At 40.3% G+C, this 21,617-nt stretch overlaps 1 non-coding gene across 1 annotated transcript; it reads left to right on the top strand.

Moving 5' to 3' along the window:
* Positions 1-21,305: 21,305 nt before the first annotated feature.
* On the top strand, positions 21,306-21,413 carry LOC130971992 (small nucleolar RNA R71). Its single transcript, XR_009083197.1, has one exon. It is a non-coding gene; the product is annotated as a small nucleolar RNA R71 (small nucleolar RNA).
* Positions 21,414-21,617: the final 204 nt, after the last annotated feature.

The following is a 21,617-nucleotide window of genomic DNA, read 5'->3' as shown; positions in this document are numbered from 1 at the left end:
AGGCAAAGGAGTGGTTCTACACTTAGCCTGAAGCTATTGTTACTAACTGGGATCTACTCAGAAGGGAATTGCTGGACAAGTACTTTTCGGCAGAGGTTACTTATAGGCTGCGGAAAGAGATTTCTTGTATCATTCAAGGAAAACCAAAGACACTTTATGAGTATTGAGAATGCCTCAGGAATCTCCTGGATTCATGTCCCCACCACAAGATTGACTAGTTGGTGTTGATTAGCTATTTCTGCCAAGGCATGAAGCCTCAAGACAAGACTCTATTAGATGCTGCAAGTAATGGCTCTCTGACTAAGTACAAGACAGCGACTGAAGCGTGGCGAAAGATCACCGATCTAGCTGAGTCTACCCAAAATGCAAGCCAATGGACTAAGCATCCCAAGGTTATTGCAGAAGTTTCTTCTAATAGTAAGACTACTACTCTCACTCAAACACTAGGAGACATGACCAACATACTCAAGCAGCTCCAGCTTAATCAACAACAACCTCCGCCTCTGCCACAGCCGCAATGTCAACAAATAGTCCCTCAGAAAGTGTGTGGAATATGCGCTTGCTATACTCACTACACTGACAAATGTCCTCAACTCCAACAAGAAGACAACGCCTTGGCGGCTACCCATAATTTCTACGACCATCCGAATCAAGGGTACTATCAACAAGGCGGTAATTTTAACTAAGGTGGTTACTACAATCAAGGTTGGAGAGATAATTCCACCCAAGGATGGAGGGATACCTACAATCAAGGAGGAAGAGACAACGGTGGATATCAAAGGTCGAATAATAATAACTATCAACAAAATCTGAATCAACAGAATCTCCCATACCGAGCACCTCACCAAAGACAAGGCCAAGCATCTCAATCCAACCAACCATAAGCCCCTCAAATCACCTACTCTTTCCCCTCTTCCAACCAAGATGAAACACTATGAGCTCTTCTTCAAGGACAAAGAGCCCTTCAAAACTCAATTGAAGCTCTTATATCCCGCTTAGAACCACCTCTTGCCCCGAACAATTAACCTTCAAGCTCCAGTGCTCTTACCTCTCAACCTTTACCCAACCCCAAGGGTGAATCAATACCATCACTTTGAGGTCTGGCACTACACTGCAAGGGAAGAGTACCAAGGAGCAAAGCTCAAAAGAAGATATTCATGTTGAAGACATTGTTGAGGTAGAAGATATAGAAGAAGAGGAAGTAGTACAAGATACAGTTGTTGAGGAAGTAGCTCAACCAAGGAATGGAGTACCTAAGGAAGATGATGCTTTGAGAGAAGCCATTCCCATTCCATTTCCACATCTTGCTTGGAGGACAAAGAAGCAAATAGAGCTAGACCCCAAAATGGTAGAAATTTTCAAAAAGGTTGGTGTAATGGTTTGAGCTCGGGTTTAGGAGGTTTTTCCTCTTCCTGAGGAGTTTTCAGAGGTTCTTTTAGTTCCTCTGATACCTCTAGATCAGGCTGAATATCTTTAAAGATGTCCTTTAGCTCTGATTCGAGACTCTCAGCCATACTGATCTCCTTTACCAGGGAGTCAATAATATCAACTCTCATGCAGTCCTTTGATGTGCCTAGATGCTTCATTGCTTCAACAGCATTCAGCTTAAACTCATCCTCATTGACTCTCAGGGTCACTTCCCCTTTTTGGGCGTCAATGAGGGTTCGTCCAGTTGCTAGGAAAGGTATTCCTAGAATGAGGGTTGCACTCTTGTGCTCCTCCATCTCCAGCACTACAAAGTCAGTGGGAAAGGAAAATGGCCCAACTGTGACAATTATGTCCTCAATTACGCCTGATGGATATTTAATGGAGCCATCAGCAAGTCAAAGACAAATCTAGGTTGGTTTGACCTCTTCAGTCAAGCCAAGATTTCTGATAGTGGATGCAGGGATTAGGTTGATACTTGCCCTAAGATCACATAGAGCTGTCTTGGTACAAGTACCCTCCAATGTGCATGGTATCATAAAGCTCCAAGGATCCTTAAGCTTCTCTGGTAAGCTCTTTAAGATGACTGCACTGCATTCTTCAATGAGAAAGACTTTTTCAGATTCTCTCTAATCCTTCTTATGACTTAAGATCTCTTTCATGAACTTAGCATAAGAAGGTATTTGCTCAAGTGCCCCTGCAAACGGAATCTTGATTTTAAGAGTCCTGAGATAGTCTGCGAAGCGTGCAAATTGTTTATCCCGTTCCTCTTGGTGGAGTTTCTAAGGATAAGGCATTTTAGCTTTGTATTCTTCAACCTTGGTTGCTGCAGGTTTATTTCCCACAAAGGCAGGTTGAGAAGCCTTCTTGAGGGAGTTATTATCAGCACTTGTAGGTGTCTGATCCCTCATTGGCATTTGAACGCCAGGATAGGAGGAGGAATGGGTGTTTAACGCCAGATTCCTACCTTTTTCTGGCGTTTGAACGCCATAACTGGACATGCGTTGGGCGTTTAACACCAACTTTTCACCCTTATCTGGCGTTTGAACGCCAGAACTGGGCATCTACTGGGCGTTCAATGCCATTTTTTTTTGGCGTTTGAACGCCAGAATTATTCCTCTCTGGGTTCTTAATGTCCTCAAAGGGATTTTGGGTAGTAGTTTGCTCATCCTCTGTCAGTTGTTCTTTTCTTGGCTTTCTGCTGCTTTGAGTTGAGGTATTTAATGTTTTCCCACTTCTTAATTGAACTACTTGGCACTCTTCTGTTATCTGTTTTGATAACTGCTGTTTTGTCTGATTAAATTGTGCTTCCATATCCTTATTAGCATTTTTGGTTTCTTGTAGCATCTCCTTAAATTCTGCTAACTGTTTTGTTATAGAAGATAGTTGCTGATTGAGTTCTGTAACTTGTTCCTGAGGACTAAAGTCGGTTGATGCTGCCTTAGCTTCTTCTTTCATGGAGGACTCACTATTTAAGTACAGATGTTGATTTCTAGCAATCGTATCTATAAGCTCTTGAGCCTCTTCAATCATCTTTCTCATGTGTATAGATCCACCAGCTAGGTGGTATAGAGATATATGAGCTTTTTCTGTAAGCCCATAGTAGAAGATGTCTAACTACACCCACTCTGAAAATATTTCAGAGGGGAATTTTCTTAGCATCTCTCTGTACCTCTCTCAGGCATCATAAAGAGATTCATTATTCTCTTGTTTAAAGCCTTGGATGTCCAGCCTTAGCTGTGTCATCCTTTTTTGAGGGAAATATTGATTCAGGAATTTTTTTTGACAGCTGTTTCCATGTCTTTATGCTTACTGTGGGTTGGTTATTTAACCACCTCTTAGCTTGATCTTTCACAGCAAATGGAAACAGTAATAGTCTGTAAACATCCTGATCTACTTCCTTATCATGTACTGTGTCAGCAATTTGTAAGAATTGAGCCAGAAACTCAGTAGGTTCTTCTTGTGGAAGACTGGAATACTGGCAATTTTACTGCACCATGATAATGAGCTAAAGATTTAGCTCAAAATTACTAGCTTTAATGAAGGGTATACAGATACTACCCCCATATGAAGCAGTAGTGGGATTAACATATGACCCCAATGTCCTTCTGGACTGTTCATTTCCACTTAGGTCCATGATGGAGTAAGGGAGATGATGTGGATAAAAATTTTATTTTATATTTATTTATTTATTTATTTATATATATATTTTCGAAATAATAAAATAAAAAAAAAGACTAAAATAAAAAAAAATTGAAAATTTTTTTATGAGGATTTTCGAAAAAGTGAGGAGAGAGAAAGTTGTTGGGAAGTTTTTGAAAAAGATATGATTTTAAAAATCTTAAAAAGATATGATTTGAAAAATTTTGACCAAGTCAACCCAAGGAATTTGAAAATTAATGAGTAAATAAAGGAAAAGATGTATGTTTGAACTTAATGAGGAAAGAGAAAAACACACAAAAGACACAAGACTTAAAACTTTTAGATCTAGCTCCTTTATTTTTCAAAAATTTTTGGAGGGAAACACTAAGGGATACCAAACTTAAAAATTTTAAGATCAAAACACATACAAGACTCAAGAACACCTTGAAGATTCACAAGAACATGAGGAACATAAAAAGGAACACCAAACATAAAATTTTTAGAAAACCAAAATAAAATTTTCGAAAATCACATGGAAAATAACAAGAAAACACAAACTTAAAAATTGAAGCAAGATTTAAACAATGAAAAATTATTTTCAAAAAGATTCTAGAAAGGAAGACTCGAAGGAGCAACTGTTCCCAAGAACATAGACACATTCAACAAATGCAATGATTAAACAGAGAAAAACTATTTTTTGAAAAAGGTTTTAATTATTATATTTTTTTAGATGACAAAAACACAAAGGACACCAAACTTAAAACATGCAACTAGACTCAAAGAAAAACTAACAATTAATAAAGAAAGTAACAAAATAAAGACTCTAAACCAAAAGGACAAAATTTTTTTCCTAATCTAAGTAACAAAATAAACCGTTAGTTGTTCAAACTCGAACAATCCCCGGCAACGGTGCCAAAAACTTGGTGCACGAAATTGTAAATCACACTTTTCACAATTCGTACAACTAACCAGCAAGTGCACTGGGTCATCCAAGTAATACCTTACGTGAGTAAGGGTCGATCCCATGGAGATTGTCAGCTTGAAGCAAGCTATGGTTATCTTATTATTCTTAGTCAGGATATCAATAATGGTTCTTAGTTATAATTGCGAAAAATAAAAAGAACATTAAATAAATACTTGTTATGCAGTAATGCAGAGTGGGTTGGAGTTTTGGAGATGCTCTGACTTCTGAATCTCTGCTTTCCTACTGTCTTCTTCTTCACGCACGCAAGGCTCTTTCCATGGCAACCTGTATGTTGGTGGATCACCGTTGTCAATGGCTACCATCCGTCCTTTCAATGAAAAAGGTCCATGTAGATGGCTAATCATCTGTCGGTTCTCACTTGTGCTGGAATAGGATCCAGTGATCCTTTTGCATCTGTCACTATGCCCAACATTCGTGAGTTTGAAGCTCTTCAGAGTCATCCCATCCCAGATCCTACTCGAAATACCACAGACAAGGTTTAGACTTTCTGGATCCCAAGAATACTGCCAATTGATTCTAGCTTATACCATGAAGACTCTGGTCTCACGGATTGAACGCTATGTTGTCAGGAGAAGCAGTCAAACTCGTGAACCAGGAACCCAATAGATAAACACTCAATCTAAGGTAGAACGGAAGTGGTTGTCAGGCACGCATTCATAGGTTGAGAATGGTGATGAGTGTCACGGATCATCACATTCATCATGTTTAAGTGCGAGTGAATATCTTATAATAGAATCAAGCGTGATTGAATAGAAAACAGAAGTAATTGTATTAATCCGTCGAGACACAACAGAGCTCCTCACCCCCAACCATGGGGTTTAGAAACTCATGCCGTAGAAGATACAAATTCAGATGTAAAATGTCATGAGGTACTGAATGAATCTCTAAAAGTATTTTTTATACTCAACTAGTAACCTAGGTTTACAGAAAATGAGTAAGCTAAGATAGATAGTGCAGAATTCCACTTCTGGGGTCTACTTGGTTTGTGTTTAGGCTGAGCAATGAAACTTTCACGTGTAGAGGCTATTCCTGGCGTTTAACTACAGCTTTTGTGCCAGTTTGGGCATTTAACTCCAGCTTGTATCCTATTTCTAGCGTTTGACGCCAGAATAGGGTAGAAAGTTGGCGTTAAACACCAGTTTGTGTCATCACAACTCGGGAAAAGTATGGACTATTATATATTGCTGGAAAGCCCAAGATGTCTACTTTCAAACTCTGTTGAGAGACTGCCAATTGCGCTTCAATAGTACCAAAAAATCCATTTCGAGTGCAGAGAGGTCAGAATCCAACAGCATTTGCAATCCTTTTTTAGCCTCTGAATCAGATTTTTGCTCAGGTCCCTCAGTTTCAGCTAGAAAATACCTGAAATCATAGAAAAACACACAAACTCTTAGTAAAGTCTAGAAATGTGATTTTTGCATAAAAACTAATAAAAATATACTAAAAAGTAGCTAGATCATACTAAAAACTATATGAAAACACCCACAAAAAGCGTATAAAATATCCGCTCATCAGAACGCGTGTCTGACAACTACTTCTGTGAGAACGCATGGTTGCCACTCCTGACAACAGAGCCTTCCATTCCGTGAGATCAGAGTCTTCGTGGTATAACCTAGAATCAATTGGTAGCATTCTTGAGATCCAGAAAGTCTAAACCTTATCTATGGTATTCCGAGTAGGATCTGGGATGGGATGACTGTGACGAGCTTCAAACTCGTGAGTGCTGGGCGCAGTGATAGTGTGCAAAAGGATCATTGGATTTTATTCCAACACAAGTGAGAACCGACGGATGATTAGCCCTACGTAACCCGTAGTCGGACCATTTTCACTGAGAGGACAGACAGTAGCCATTGACAATGGTGATCCCCCAACATACAGCTTGCCATTGAAAGGAGTACGCATGATTGGATGAAGGCAGTAGAAAAGCAGGGATTCAAAAGGAATAAAGCATCTCCATACGCTTATCTGAAATTCCTACCATTGAATTACATAAGTATCTCTATCCTATTTTACGTTTTATCTATCTTTTAATTATCAAAATCCCATAACCATTTGAATCTACCTGACTGAGATTTTCAAGATGACCACAGCTTGCTTCAAGCCAACAATCTCCGTGGGATCGACCCTTACTCACGTAAGGTAATACTTGGACGACCCAGTGCACTTGCTGGTCAGCTACGCGGAGTTGTGAAGAAAGTGTGTGAGATCACGATTTCATGTACTCAAAGTACTCCCATGGCTACATGTGGAGAATCAAAAGAAGAGCGTAGCATGAAGGAGACACTAGAAACTCCGGTGGACAATGAGGAATATGGTTTGTATTGGAGCAAGTGGAGGAAGCCATAATAGTTGGAGAGGAAGAAGTGGTTGAAGACTTAGGAGATGCTGAACCTCCATGGGAAAGTCAAGTTATAGAACCTCCTTCAAAGACATTTGAAATTGATGTTGAGGAGGGTGTACAACCTCCAAGGCATATCATGGCAAGAGGTTGATCAAAAGATAGAGATTCAAGAAGAAAAAGCACAACCTCCCATGCCCTTGGTAAGCAATAAAGAAGATATTGAATTGGAAGAAAGCTACCAAGAGGAAGAGGTTGAAATTGAAGAAGCTTGCAAAGAGGTGGAAGAATTCAAAGAAGAGCACAAGGGAGTGGAACTTGCAAGACCACTAGAAACACCTCTCCCAAATCCATTACCATCCAATATAACATTCAAGTGGATAAAATTCTTATCCTTAACCTTTACTTTCCCACTTGAATATGGGCTACTGGAGACGGATGGTCAACTTAGAGCTATTTGTGGTGTTAAGAGTAAAAGAGAGATGGTTAGAGGTTGGCATCACAATCCTAGGTTCATTATGGTTGAAAGCTCAAAGTCCAAATGCAAAGATTGGTGTAGAGCTCGATTGAATGGGTCCAAAAAGTTGTTTGGCCGCTTCAGTGAGAATTCAGATTGCTTGCCACCTGGTTGGAAAAATGAGGATCAAGGCAAAGACGGGTGCAAAAGCAAGGTTTGGGACCCCGGAATTCAGTCTAGCAATCAGCACTCTTGGGGCCTTGTCACTTGGTTAATCCTGCTTGAAGGCTCTTTGCGCCTAGTTTATGATTGATGAGCGGATAATTTATACGCTTTTTGGCATTGTTTTTAGGTAGTTTTTAGTAAGTTCAAGCTACTTTTAGGGATGTTTTCATTAGTTTTTATGTTAAATTCACATTTCTGGACTTTACTATGAGTTTGTGTGTTTTTCTGTGATTTCAGGTAATTTCTGGCTGAAATTGAGGGACTTGAGCAAAACTCTGAAAAAAGGCTGACAAAAGGACTGCTGATGCTGTTGGAATCTGACCTCCCTGCACTCAAAATGGATTTTCTGGAGCTACAGAACTCCAAATGGCGCGCTCTGAACGGCGTTGGAAAGTAGACATCCAGAGCTTTCCAGCAATATATAATAGTTCATACTTTATTCGGAAATTGACGACGTAACTTGGCGTTGAACGCCAAGTACATGCTGCTGTCTGGAGTTAAACGCCAGAAAAACGTCATGATCCGGAGTTGAACGCCCAAAACACGTCATAACTTGGAGTTCAACTCCAATAAAAGCCTCAGCTCGTGGATAGATCAAGTTCAGCCCAAACATACACCAATTGTGCCCCGGAAGTGGATTTATGCATCAATTACTTACTCATGTAAACCCTAGTAGCTAGTCTAGTATATATAGGACATTTAACTATTGTATTAGACATCTTTTTGATCACTTTAGATCTAAAGAACATTTGGGGGACGATTAGTTCTCAGATCATGGGGGCTGGCCATTCGGCCATGCCTGAACCTTTCACTTATGTATTTTTAACGGTGGAGTTTCTGCACACCATAGATTAAGGGTGTGGAGCTCTGCTGTACCTCAAGTTTCAATACAATTACTATTACTTTTTATTCAATTCTCTCTTATTCTTATTCCAAGATATACGTTGCACAACACTTTGATGAATGTGATGATCCGTGACACTCATCATCATTCTCACCTATGAACGCGCGTGATTGACAACCACTTCCGTTCTACCTTAGGCCGGGCGCATATCTCTTAGATTCCCCAACAGAATCTTCGTGGTATAAGTTAGATAGATGGCGGCATTTTTGAGGATCCGGAAGGTCTAAACCTTGTCTGTGGTATTCCGAGTAGGATTCTGAGATTGAATGACTGTGACGAGCTTCAAACTCCTGAAGGCTGGGCGTGATGACAAACGCAAAAGAATCAAGGGATTCTATTCCAACCTGATTGAGAACCGACAGATGATTAGCCATGCCGTGACAGAGCATAGGACCATTTTCACTGAGAGGATGGGATGTAGCCATTGACAACGGTGATGTCCTACATACAGCTTGCCATGGAAAGGAGTAAGAAGGATTGGATGAAAGCACTGAGAAAGTAGAGATTCAAGAGGAGCACAGCATCTTCATACGCCTATCTGAAATTTCCACTATTGATTTACATAAGTATTTCTATCCCTTTTTATTTTCTATTTTTTATTAATTATTCGAAAACCCATAAAACAATTTAATCTGCCTAACTGAGATTTACAAGGTGACCATAGCTTGCTTCATACCAACAATCTCTGTGGGATCAACCCTTACTCGCGTAAGGTTTATTACTTGGATGACCCAGTACACTTGCTGGTTAAGTTGAACATAGTTGTGGAAAGAAAGTGCTGAGTTAATTTTTATGCACATGCCAAAGAGCCATTATTGTTGATCACAATTTCGTCCACCAAGTTTTTAGCGCCGTTGCCGGGGATTGTTCGAGTATGGACAACTGACGGTTCATCTTGTTGCTCAGATTAGGTAATTTTCTTTTCAAAATCTTTTTCAAAATTTTTCTTTTATTTTTCATTTTTTCTAAACTTTATTTTCGAAAAAATTATACAAATCCAAAAAAATTAGAAAATCATAAAAATCAAAAATATTTTGTGTTTCTTGTTTGAGTCTTGAGTCAATTTTTAAGTTTGGTGTCAATTACATGCTTTAAAAATTTTCTTGCATTTGTTCGAAAATTCCATGCATTTATAGTGTTCTTCATGATCTTCAAGTTGTTCTTGATAAGTCCTCTTGTTTGATCTTGATGTTTTCTTGTTTTGTGTTGTTTGTTGTTTTTCATGTGCATTTTTCGTTTGTTAGAGTCCATGCATTAAAGATTTCTAAGTTTGGTGTCTTGCATGTTTTCTTTGCATCAAAAATTTTTCAAAATTATGTTCTTGATGTTCATCATGATCTTCAAAGTGTTCTTGGTGTTCATCTTGACATTCATAGTGTTCTTGCATGCATTATGTGTTTTGATCCAAGATTTTCAAGTTTTGGGTCATGTTTGTGTTTTTCTCTCTCATAATTAAAAATTCAAAAATCAAAAAAATATCTTTTCCTTATTTTTCTCATAATTTTCGAAAATTTGAATTGACTTAGTCAAAAATTTTCAAAATTAGTTATTTCTTACAAGTCAAGTCAAATTTTCAATTTTAAAAATCTTATCTTTTCAAAATCTTTTTCAAAAATCATATCTTTTCCATTTTTTTTCTTATTTTCGAAAATTTTTAAAATTATTTTTCAAAATCTTTTTCTTATCTTTTATATCATATTTTCAAAAATTAGCTAACAATTAATGTGATTGATTCAAAAATTTGAAGTTTGTTTCTTTCTTGTTAAGAAAGGTTCAATCTTTAAATTCTAGAATCTTATCTTGTAGTTTCTTGTTAGTTAAGTCATTTTAAAAAATCAAATCTTTTTATCTTTTATCATATCTTTTTCAAAAACTTTATCTTTTTCAAAATTTGATTTCAAAATATCTTATCTAAACTTCTTATCTTCTTATCTTTTTAAATTTTGATTTTAATATCTTTTTCAACTAACTATTTGACTTTTTGTTTGTTTCTTATCTTTTTCAAACCCACTTAACTACTTTTCCCTCTCTAATTTTCGAAAATATCTCACCCTTTTTTCAAAAATTCTTTTTAATTAACTAATTGTTTCATGTTTTAATTTTAATTACATCTTATCTCTAATTTTCGAAAATTACTAATCCCTTTTTCAAAATTATTTTCGAAATTCTCCCTCTCTTTTCATATTCTATTTAATTATTTATTTACTAACACTTCTCTTCACCTCCCCTATCCTTACTCTTTATACAGACTATTCATTCTTTTTCATTCTTCTCCCCTCTCTTTTTCTACTAACACAAAGGAATCTCTATACTGGGACATAGAGGATTCCTCTTTCTTTTCTTGTTTTCTTCTCTTTCATATGAGCAGGAACAGGGAAAAAGGCACTCTTGTTGAAATTGATCCTGAACCTGAAAGGACTCTGAAAAGGAAACTAAGAGAAACTAAATTACAACAATCCAGAAACAACCTTTCAGAAATTTTCGAACAAGAGAAGGAGGTGGCAGCCGAAAATAACAATGCAAGGAGAATGCTTGGTGACTTCACAAAACCAACGTCCAAATTTGATGGAAGAAGCATCTCCATTCCTGCCATTGGAGCCAATAATTTTGAGCTTAAGCCTCAACTAGTTGCTTTAATGCAACAGAACTGCAAGTTTTATGGACTTCCATCTGAAGATCCTTACCAGTTTTTAACTGAGTTCTTGCAGATTTGTGAGACTGTTAAGACGAATGGAGTTGATCCTGAAGTCTACAGACTCATGCTTTTCCCTTTTGCTGTAAGAGACATAGCTAGAATATGGTTGGATTCACAACCCAAGGATAGCCTGGACTCCTGGGATAAGCTGGTCACAACCTTCTTGGATAAATTCTTTCCTCCTCAAAAGCTGAGCAAGCTGAGAGTGGATGTTCAAACCTTCAAACAAAAAGATGGTGAATCCCTCTATGAAGCTTGGGAAAGATACAAGCAGCTGACCAAAAGATGTCCATCTGACATGTTTTCAGAATGGACTATATTAGATATATTTTATTATGGTCTATCTGAATTTTTGAAAATGTCATTGGACCATTCTGCAGGTGGATCTATTCACCTAAAGAAAACGCCTGAAGAGGCTCAAGAACTCATTAATATGGTTGCAAATAACCAATTCATGTACACTTCTGAGAGGAATTCCGTGAGTAATGGGATACCTCAGAAGAAAGGAGTTCTTGAAATTGATGCTCTGAATGCCATATTGGCTCAGAACAAAGTGTTGACTCAACAGGTCAACATGATCTCTCAAAATCTGAATGGATGGCAACATGCATCCAACAGTACTAAAGAGGCAGCTTCTGAAGAAGCTTATGATCCTGAGAACCCTGCCATGGCAGAGGTTAATTACATGGGTGAACCTTATGGAAACACCTATAACTCATCATGGAGAAATCATCCAAATTTCTCATGGAAGGATCAACAAAAGCTTCAACAAGGCTTTAACAATGGTGGACGCAATAGGCTGAGCAATAGCAAGCCATATCCATCATCTTCTCAGCAACAGACAGAGAATTCTGAACAAAACACTTCTAATTTAGCCAATCCAGTCTCTGATCTGTCAAAGGCCACTTTCAGTTTCATGAGTGAAACAAGATCCTCCATCAGAAATCTGGAGGCACAAGTGGGCCAGCTGAGTAAGAAAGTCATTGAAACTCCTCCCAGTATTCTCCCAGGCAATACAGAAGAGAATCCAAAAGGAGAGTGCAAAGCCATTGACATAGTCAATATGGCCGAATGCACAAGGGAGGAGGAGGACGAAAATCCTAGTGAAGAAGACCTCCTGGGATGTCCCCCAAGCAAGAAGGAGTCTCCTATTAAGGATCCAAAGGAATCTGAGGCTCATATAGAGACCATAGAGATTCCATTAAATCTCCTTCTGCCATTCATGAGCTCTGAAGACTATTCTTCCTCTGAAGAGGATGAAGATGTGACTGGAGAGCAAGTTGCTCAATATTTAGGAGCTATCATAAAGCTGAATGCCAAGTTATTTGGTAATGAGACTTGGAAAAGTGAACCTCCCTTGCTCATTAGTGAACTGGATACCTGGATTCAGCAAATTTTACCTCAAAAGAAACAAGATCCTGGCAAGTTTTTGATACCTTGTACCATAGGCACCATGACCTTTGCAAAAGCTTTGTGTGATCTGGGGTCAGGGATAAATCTTATGCCACTCTCTGTAATGGAGAAGCTGGGGATCATTGAGGTACAACCTGCCTTGTTCTCATTACAACTGGCAGACAAGTCATTGAGACAAGCTTATGGAATAGTAGAGGACGTGTTAGTAAAGGTTGAAGGTCTTTACATCCCTGCTGATTTCATAATCTTAGACACTAGGAAGGAAGAGGATGATTGCATCATCCTTGGAAGACCTTTCCTAGCCACAGTAGGAGCTGTGATAGATGTCAACAGAGGTGAATTAGTCCTTCAATTGAATGGGAACTACCTTGTGTTTAAGGTACATGGCCATCCCTCTGTGACAGAAGAGAGTAAGCATGCAGAGCTTCTCTCAGTTCAGAGTCAAGAAGAGCCCCCACAGTCAAACTCTAAGTTTGGTGTTGGGAGGCCACAACCAAACTCTAAGTTTGGTGTTAAGACCCCATATCCAAACACTAAGTTTGGTGTTGGGACTATACAACATTGACCTGATCACCTTGTGGCTCCATGAGAGCCACTGTCAAGCTATTGACATTAAAGAAGCGCTTGTTGGGAGGCAACCCAATTTTATTTATCTAATTTTTATTTTATTTTATTGTTATTTTGTGTTTTATTAGGTACATGATCATGAGGAGTCACGAAAAAATCATAAAAATTAAAAACAGAATCAAAAACAGCAGAAGAAAAAAAATCACACCCTGGAGGAAGCACAGGCTGGCGTTCAACGCCAGTAAGATGCATCTGGCCGGCGTTCAACGCCAGAACAGAGCATCATTCTGGCGCTGAACGCCAGAAACAAGCAACATTCTGGCGCTGAACGCCAGGAATGTGCCTAGAGAGGAAAAGCTGGCGCTGAACGCCAGTAACAAGCATGAAACTGGCGTTCAACGCCAGAAACATGCTTTACATGGGCGTTGAACACCCAGAATGTGCACCACACGGCGTTTAAACGCCAGAATGGTGTGCAAAGGCATTTTACATGCCTATTTGGTGCAGGGATGGAATTCCTTGACACCTTAGGATCTGTGGACCCCACAGGATCCCCCCCTACTCTATTCCCACCTTACCTCCTAATCCTATTTTTGTGATTTGTATTCCCCATGTCACAATTCCCAACACTCTTCACCAATAACCTCAATTCCTCTTCCCAATCACCCCCTTCACCACTCACATCCATCCACTCTTCCCCATAAACCCCACCTACCTTCAAAAATTCAAAAACATTTTCCCACCCATTCCCACCCTAAATGGCCAAACATACACTCCCCTCCTCTCCCTATAAATACCCTTCCATTCTACTTCATTTTCGCAGAACACAACCCCCTCTTCTCCCACTTGGCCGAACCAACACTTCCCCTTCTCCTCCATATTTTCTTCTTCTTCTTCTTCTCTTCTTTCTTCTCTTGCTCGAGGGCGAGCAATATTTTAAGTTTGGTGTGGTAAAAGCATAAGCTTTTGTTTTACCATTACCATCAATGGCACCTAAGGTCAGAGAATCATCTAGAAAAGGAAAAGGGAAGACAAAAGCTTCCACCTCCGAGTCATGGGAGATGGAAAGATTCATCTCCAAGAGCCATCAAGACCACTTCTATGATGTTGTGGCAAAGAAGAAGGTGATCCCCGAGGTCCCTTTCAAGCTCAAGAAAAATGAGTATCCGGAGATCTGACATGAAATCCGAAGAAGAGGTTGGGAAGTCCTAACCAACCCCATGCAACAAGTCAGAATCTTAATGGTCCAAGAGTTCTATGCCAATGCATGGATCACTAGGAACCATGATCAAAGTATGAACCCGAGTCCAAAAAATTGTCTCACAATGGTTCGGGGGAAATACTTAGATTTTAGTCCGGAAAAGGTGAGGTTGGCGTTTAACCTGCCCATGATGCAAGGAGATGAACGCCCCTACACTAGAAGGGTCAACTTTAATCAAAGGTTGGACCAAGTCCTAATGGACATATGCGTGGAAGGAGCTCAATGGAAGAGAGACTCTAAAGGGAAGCCAGTCCAACTAAGAAGACTGGACCTCAAGCCTGTGGCTAGAGGATGGTTGGAGTTCATTCAACGCTCTATCATTCCCACTAGCAACCAATCTGAAGTTACTGTGGATTGGGCCATCATGATTCATGGCATCATGATTCATGGCATCATGATTGGAGAGGAAGTAGAAGTTCATGAGGTCATCTCCAATGAAATCTACAAAATAGCCGACAAGCCCTCACCCATGGCACGGCTAGCTTTTCCTCACCTTATTTGCCATCTATGTTACTCAGCTGGAGTTATCATAGAAGGAGACATCTCCATTGAAGAGGATAAGCCCATCACCAAGAAGAGGATGGAGCAAGCAAGAGAGACCCTTCACGGTTCTCAAGAGATGCATGAGGAAGCTCATCATCAAGAAATCCATGAGATGCCTTGGTGCGCGAAATTGTGAACAATACTTTTCACAACTCTCATAATCCCTGGTAATGGCTCCAAAAACGTGGTAGCTCAATACCATGGCATTACACAACTTCGCACAACTAACCAGCAAGTGCACTGGGTCGTCCAAGTAATACCTTACGTGAGTAAGGGTCGATCCCACGGAGATTGTTAGCATTGAAGCAAGCTATGGTCATCTTGTAAATCTTAGTCAGGCAAACTCAAATGTATATGGTGATGAACGAAAATAACATAAAAGATAAAGATAGTGATACTTATGTATATCATTGGTGTAAGAGCTTCAGACAAGTGTATGAAGATGCCTTCCCTTCCGTCTCTCTGCTTTCCTACTGCCTTCATCCAATCCTTCTTACTCCTTTCCATGGCAAGCTTGTGTAGGGTTTCACTGTTGTCAGCAGCTACCTCCCATCCTCTCAGTGAAAGCGATTGCATATGTCCTGTCACGGCATAGCGGAATTCAGCTGTCGGTTCTCGGTCAGGCCGGAATAATATCCATTGATACTTTTGCGTCTGTCACTAACGCCCTAGCCTGCTAGGAGTTTGAAGCACGTCACAGTCATTCAGTCATTAAATCCTACTCAGAATACCACAGACAAGGTTAGACCTTCCGGATTCTCTTGAATGCTGCCATCAGTTCTTGCCTATACCACGAAGACTCTGATCTCACGGAATGGTTGGCTCGTTTGTCAGGCGAGCACTCGGTTGTCAGGCGATCAACCATGCATCGTGCAATCAGGAATCCAAGAGATATTCACTAAGCCTCAGATGCTTGTAGAACAAGAATGGTTGTCAGTCACCTTGTTCATGAGTGAGAATGGTGATGGGCGTCAATCATCACCTTCATCATGTTGAAGAACAAGTGATATCTGGATAAAGAACAAGCGGAATTGAATGGAAGAACAATAGTAATTGCATTAATACTCGAGGTACAGCAGAGCTCCACACCTTAATCTATGGTGTGTAGAAACTCCACCGTTGAAAATACATAAGAACAAGGTCTAGGCATGGCCGAATGGCCAGCCTCCCAAAGGTCTAAGATAGCATAAAACAAAGATAGCTACCAAAAGTCTCTCTAATACAATAGTAAAAGGTCCTACTTATAGAAACTAGTACATAGATGAGTAAATGACATAAAAATCCACTTCCGGGCCCACTTGGTGTGTGCTTGGGCTGAGCAATGAAGCTTTTTCGTGTAGGACTCTCCTTGGAGTTAAACGCCAGCTTTAGTGCCAGTTTGGGCGTTTAACTCCCAATTAGGTGCCAGTTCCGCGTTTAACGCTGGAATTTCTTGAGGTGACTTTGAACGCCTGTTTGGGCCATCAAATCTTGGGCAAAGTATGGACTATTATATATTGCTGGAAAGCCCAGGATGTCTACTTTCCAACGCCGTTGAGAGCGCGCCAATTGGGCTTCTGTAGCTCCAGAAAATCCCTTCGAGTGCAGGGAGGTCAGAATCCAACAGCATCTGCAGTCCTTTGAGTCTGGATCAGATTTTTGCTCAGGTCCCTCAATTTCAGCCAGAAAATACCTGAAATTTTAACCAAAAACTAATAAAAATATAATAAAAACTAACTAAATCATAACAAAAACATACTAAAAACAATGCCAAAAAGTATACAAATTATCCGCTCATCACAACACCAAACTTAAATTGTGCTTGTCCCCAAGCAACTGAAGATCAAATAAGATAAAAGAAGAGAATATGCAATGAACTCCAAAAACATCTATGAAGATCAGTATTAATTAGATGAGCGGGGCTTTTATCTTTTTGCCTCTGAATAGTTTTGGCATCTCACTCTATCCCTTGTAATTCAGAATGATTGGCTTCCTTAGGAACTTAGAATCCAGATAGTGTTAATGATTCTCCTAGTAAAGTATGATGATTCTTGAACATAGCTATTTATTGAGTCTTGGCTGTGGCCCAAAGCACTCTGTCTTCCAGTATTACCACCGGATACATACATGCCACAGACACATAATTGGGTGAACCTTTTCAGATTGTGACTCAGCTTTGCTAAAGTCCCCAATTAGAGGTGTCCAGGGTTCTTAAGCACACTCTTATTGCCTTGGATCACAACTTTCTTTCTTTCTTTTTCTTTCTTTTTTTTTTCGGTTTTTCTTCTCTTTTTTTTTCGATTTTTTTTTTTCGTTTGCTTTTTCTCTTTTTTTTTTCTGCTTTTTCTTGCTTCAAGAATCATTTTTAATGATTTTTCAGATCCTCAGTAACATGTCTCCTTTTTCATCATTCTTTCAAGAGCCAACATTCATGAACCACAAGTTCAAAAGACATATGCACTGTTCAAGCATACATTCAGAGAACAAAAGTGTTGCCACCACATCAAAATAATTAAACTATTATAAAATTCAAAATTCATGCAATTCTTTCCTTTTCAATTAAGCACATTTTTATTCAAGAAAGGTGATGGATTCATAGGACATTCATAACTTTAAGGCATAGACACTAAGACACTAATGATCACAAGACACAAACATGGACAAACATAAAGCATAAAAATCGAAAAAAACAGAAGAATAAAGAACAAGGAAATCAAGGAACGGGTCCACCTTAGTGATGGCGGCTCTTCTTGCTCTTGAAGATCCTATGGAGTGCTTGAGCTCCTCAATGTCTCTTCCTTTCTTTTGCTCCTCCCTCATGATTCTTTGGTCTTCTCTAATTTCATGGAGGAGAATGGAGTGTTCTTGATGCTCCACCCTTAGTTGTCCCATGTTGGAACTCAATTCTCCTAGGAGGTGTTTAGTTGCTCCCAATAGTTTTGTGGAGGAAAGTGCATCCCTTGAGGAATCTCAGGGATTTCTTGGTGAGAGGGGTCTCTTGTGTACTCATCCTTTTCTTGGTGATGGGCTTGTCCTCATCATGGGGGTATCTCCCTCTATGTCAACTCCAACTGAATAACAGAGGTGACAGATGAGATGAGGAAAGGCTAACCTTGCCAAAGTGGAGGTCTTGTCCGCTACCTTGTAGAGTTCTTGGGCTATAACCTCATGAACTTCTATTCTTCTCCAATCATGATGCTATGGATCATGATGGCCCGGTCTATGGTAACTTCGGACCGGTTGCTAGTGGGAATGATTGAGCGTTGTATGAACTCTAACCATCCTCTAGCCACGGCTTGAGGTCATGCCTTCTTAATTGAACCGGCTTTCCTCTTGAATCTTGCTTCCATTGTGCGCCCTCTTCACATATGGTTGTGAGGACTTGGTCCAACCTTTGATCAAAGTTGACCCTTCTAGTGTAAGGATGCTCATCTCCTTGCATCATAGGCAAGTTGAACGCCACCCTCACTCTTCGGACTAAAATCCAAGTATTTCCCCGAACCATAGTGAGATAATTCTTTGGATTCGGGTTCACGCTTTGGTCATGGTTCTTGGTGATCCATGCATTGGCATAGAACTCTTGAACCATCAAGATTCCGACTTGTTGAATGGGGTTGGTAAGTACTTCCCAACCTCTTCTTCGGATCTCATGGCGGATCTCCGGATATTCACCCTTTTTGAGTGAAAAGGGGACCTCGGGGATCACCTTCTTCAAGGCCACAACTTCATAGAAGTGGTCTTGGTGCACCCTTGAGAGGAATCTATCCATCTCCCATGACTCGGAGGTGGAAGCTTTTGCCTTCCCTTTCCTCTTTCTAGGTTTCTCCGGCCTTGGATGCCATAAATGGTTATGGAAAAACGAAAAAGCAACACTTTTACCACACCTTAAAATGTTTGCTCGTTCTCGAGCAAAAGAAGAAAGAAGAGAGTAGAAGAAGAAGAATGAGGAAGGGGGAAGTGGTGTGTTCGGCCAAGAAGGGAAAGAAGGGGTGTTTAGGTTGTGTGAAAATGAAGGGTTGAAGAAGGGTATATATAGGAGAGAGGGGGGGTAATGGTTCGGCCATGATGGGTGGGTTTGGGGGGTGGTTTGAATTTGAAGGGTGAGGTTGGTGGGGATTTAGGATGGATGTGAGTGGTGAAGAGAAAGATGGGATTTGATAGGTGAAAGGTTTTTGGGGAAGAGGTATTGAGGTGATTGATGAATGGGGGAAGAAGAGAGAAAGTGATGGTGGGGTCCTGTGGGGTCCACAGATCCTGTGGTGTCAAGGAAAAGTCATCCCTGCACCAAATATTGCTCAAAATCACGTTTTGAGCTATTTCTGGCGTTAAATGCCGGGCTGGTGCCCATTCCTGGCGTTTAACGCCAGGTTGTTGCCCTTTACTGGCGTTTAACGCCAGTCTGGTGCCCCTTTCTGGCGTTAAACGCCCAGAATGGTGCCAGACTGGGCGTTAAACGCCCAACAGCTAGCATTACTGGCGTTTGAACGCCAGCTTCTTCTCCTCCAGGGTGTGCTGTTTTTCTTCCTGTTTTTCATTCTGTTTTTGCTTTTTTCATTGTTTTTGTGACTTCTTATGATCATCAACCTACAAAAAAGATAAAATAACAAAAGAAAATAGTTAACTATAAAACATTGGGTTGCCTCCCAACAAGCGCTTCTTTAATGTCATTAGCTTGACAGAGGACTCTCATGGAGCCTCAGAAATGCTCAGAACCGTGTTGGAACCTCCCAACACCAAACATAGAGTTTGAATGTGGGGGTTCAACACCAAACTTATAGTTTGGTTGTGGCCTCCCAACACCAAACTTAGAGTTTGACTGTGGGGGCTCTGCTTGGCTCTGTTTTGAGAGAAGCTCTTCATGCTTCCTCTCCATGATGATAGAGGGATGTCCTTGGGCCTTAAACACCAAGGATTCTTCATTCACTTGAATGATCAACTCTCCCCTATCAACATCAATCACAGCCTTTGTTGTGGCTAGGAAGGGTCTGCCAAGGATGATGGATTCATCCATGCACTTCCCAGTCTCTAGGACTATGAAATCAGTAGGGATGTAATGGTCTTCAATCTTCACCAAAACATTCTCTACAAGTCCATGAGCTTGTTTTCTTGAATTGTCTGCCATCTCTAATGAGATTCTTGCAGCTTGCACCTCAAAGATCCCTAATTTCTCCATTACAGAGAGGGGCATGAGGTTTACACTTGACCCTAAGTCACACAAGGCCTTCTTGAAGGTCATGGTGCCTATGGTACAAGGTATAGAAAACTTCCCAGGATCCTGCCTCTTTTGAGGCAGTTTCTGCCTAGACAAGTCATCCAGTTCTTTGGTGAGCAAGGGAGGTTCATCCTCCCAAGTCTCATTTCCAAATAACTTGTCATTTAGCTTCATGATTGCTCCAAGGTATTTAGCAACTTGCTCTTCATGACATACTCATCCTCTTCAGAGGAAGAATACTCATCAGAGCTCATGAATGGCAGAAGTAAGTCCAATGGAATCTCTATGGTCTCATTTTGAGCCTCAGATTCCATTGGAACTCAGAGGAGATTGGTACACGCCCACTGAGGTCTTCCTCAGTGGCGTCCTCCTCCTCTCTTTCCTCTCCACATTCGGCCATGGTTATGGCTTTGCACTCTCCTTTTGGATTTTCTTCTGTATTACTTGGGAGAGTACTAGGAGGGAGTTCAGTGACTTTCTTGCTCAGCTGACCCACTTGTCCTTCCAAATTTCTGATGGAGGACCTTGTTTCATTCATGAAACTTTGAGTGGTCTTTATTAGATCAGAGACCATTGTTGCTAAGTCAGAAGTATTCTGCTTAGAACTCTCTGTCTGTTGCTGAGAAGATGATGGAAAATGCTTGCTATTGCTAAACCTGTTTCTTCCACCATTATTGTTATTGAAACCTTGTTGAGGTCTCTCTTGATTCTTCCATGAGAGATTTGGGTGATTTCTCCATGAAGAATTATAGGTGTTTCCATAGGGTTCTCCTAGGTAATTCACCTCTTCCATGGAAGGGTTCTCAGGATCATAAGCTTCTTCCTCAGATGAAGCATCCTTAGTACTGTTTGGTGCATTTTGCATTCCAGACAGACTTTGAGAAATCAAATTGACTTGTTGAGTCAATATCTTGTTCTGAGCCAATATGGCATTCAGAGTGTCAATCTCAAGAACTCCTTTCTTCTGACTAGTCCCATTGTTCACAGGATTCCTTTCAGAAGTGTACATGAATTGGTTATTTGCAACCAATTCAATCAATTCTTGAGCTTCTGCAGGCGTCTTCTTCAGATGAAGAGATCCTCTAGCAGAGCTATCCAAAGACATCTTGGATAGTTCAGAGAGACCATCATAGAAAATACCTATGATGCTCCATTCAGAAAGCATGTCTGAGGGACATCTTCTGATTAATTGTTTGTATCTTTCCCAAGCTTCATAGAGGGATTCTCCATCCTTCTGTCTGAAGGTTTGGACTTCCACTCTAAGCTTACTCCATCTTTGTGGTGGAAAGAACTTTGCCAAGAAGGCATTGACTAGCTTTTCCCAAGAGTCCAGGCTTTCTTTAGGTTGAGAATCCAACCATATTCTAGCTCTGTCTCTTACAGCAAAAGGGAATAGCATCAGTCTGTAGACCTCAGGGTTAACCCCATTAGTCTTGACTGTGTCACAGATTTGCAAGAATTCAGCTAAGAA

The sequence above is a fragment of the Arachis stenosperma genome, chromosome 3, assembly GCF_014773155.1.
Source record: "Arachis stenosperma cultivar V10309 chromosome 3, arast.V10309.gnm1.PFL2, whole genome shotgun sequence".
NCBI lineage: Eukaryota > Viridiplantae > Streptophyta > Magnoliopsida > Fabales > Fabaceae > Arachis > Arachis stenosperma.
This window is presented reverse-complemented; position numbering and strand designations above follow the sequence as displayed.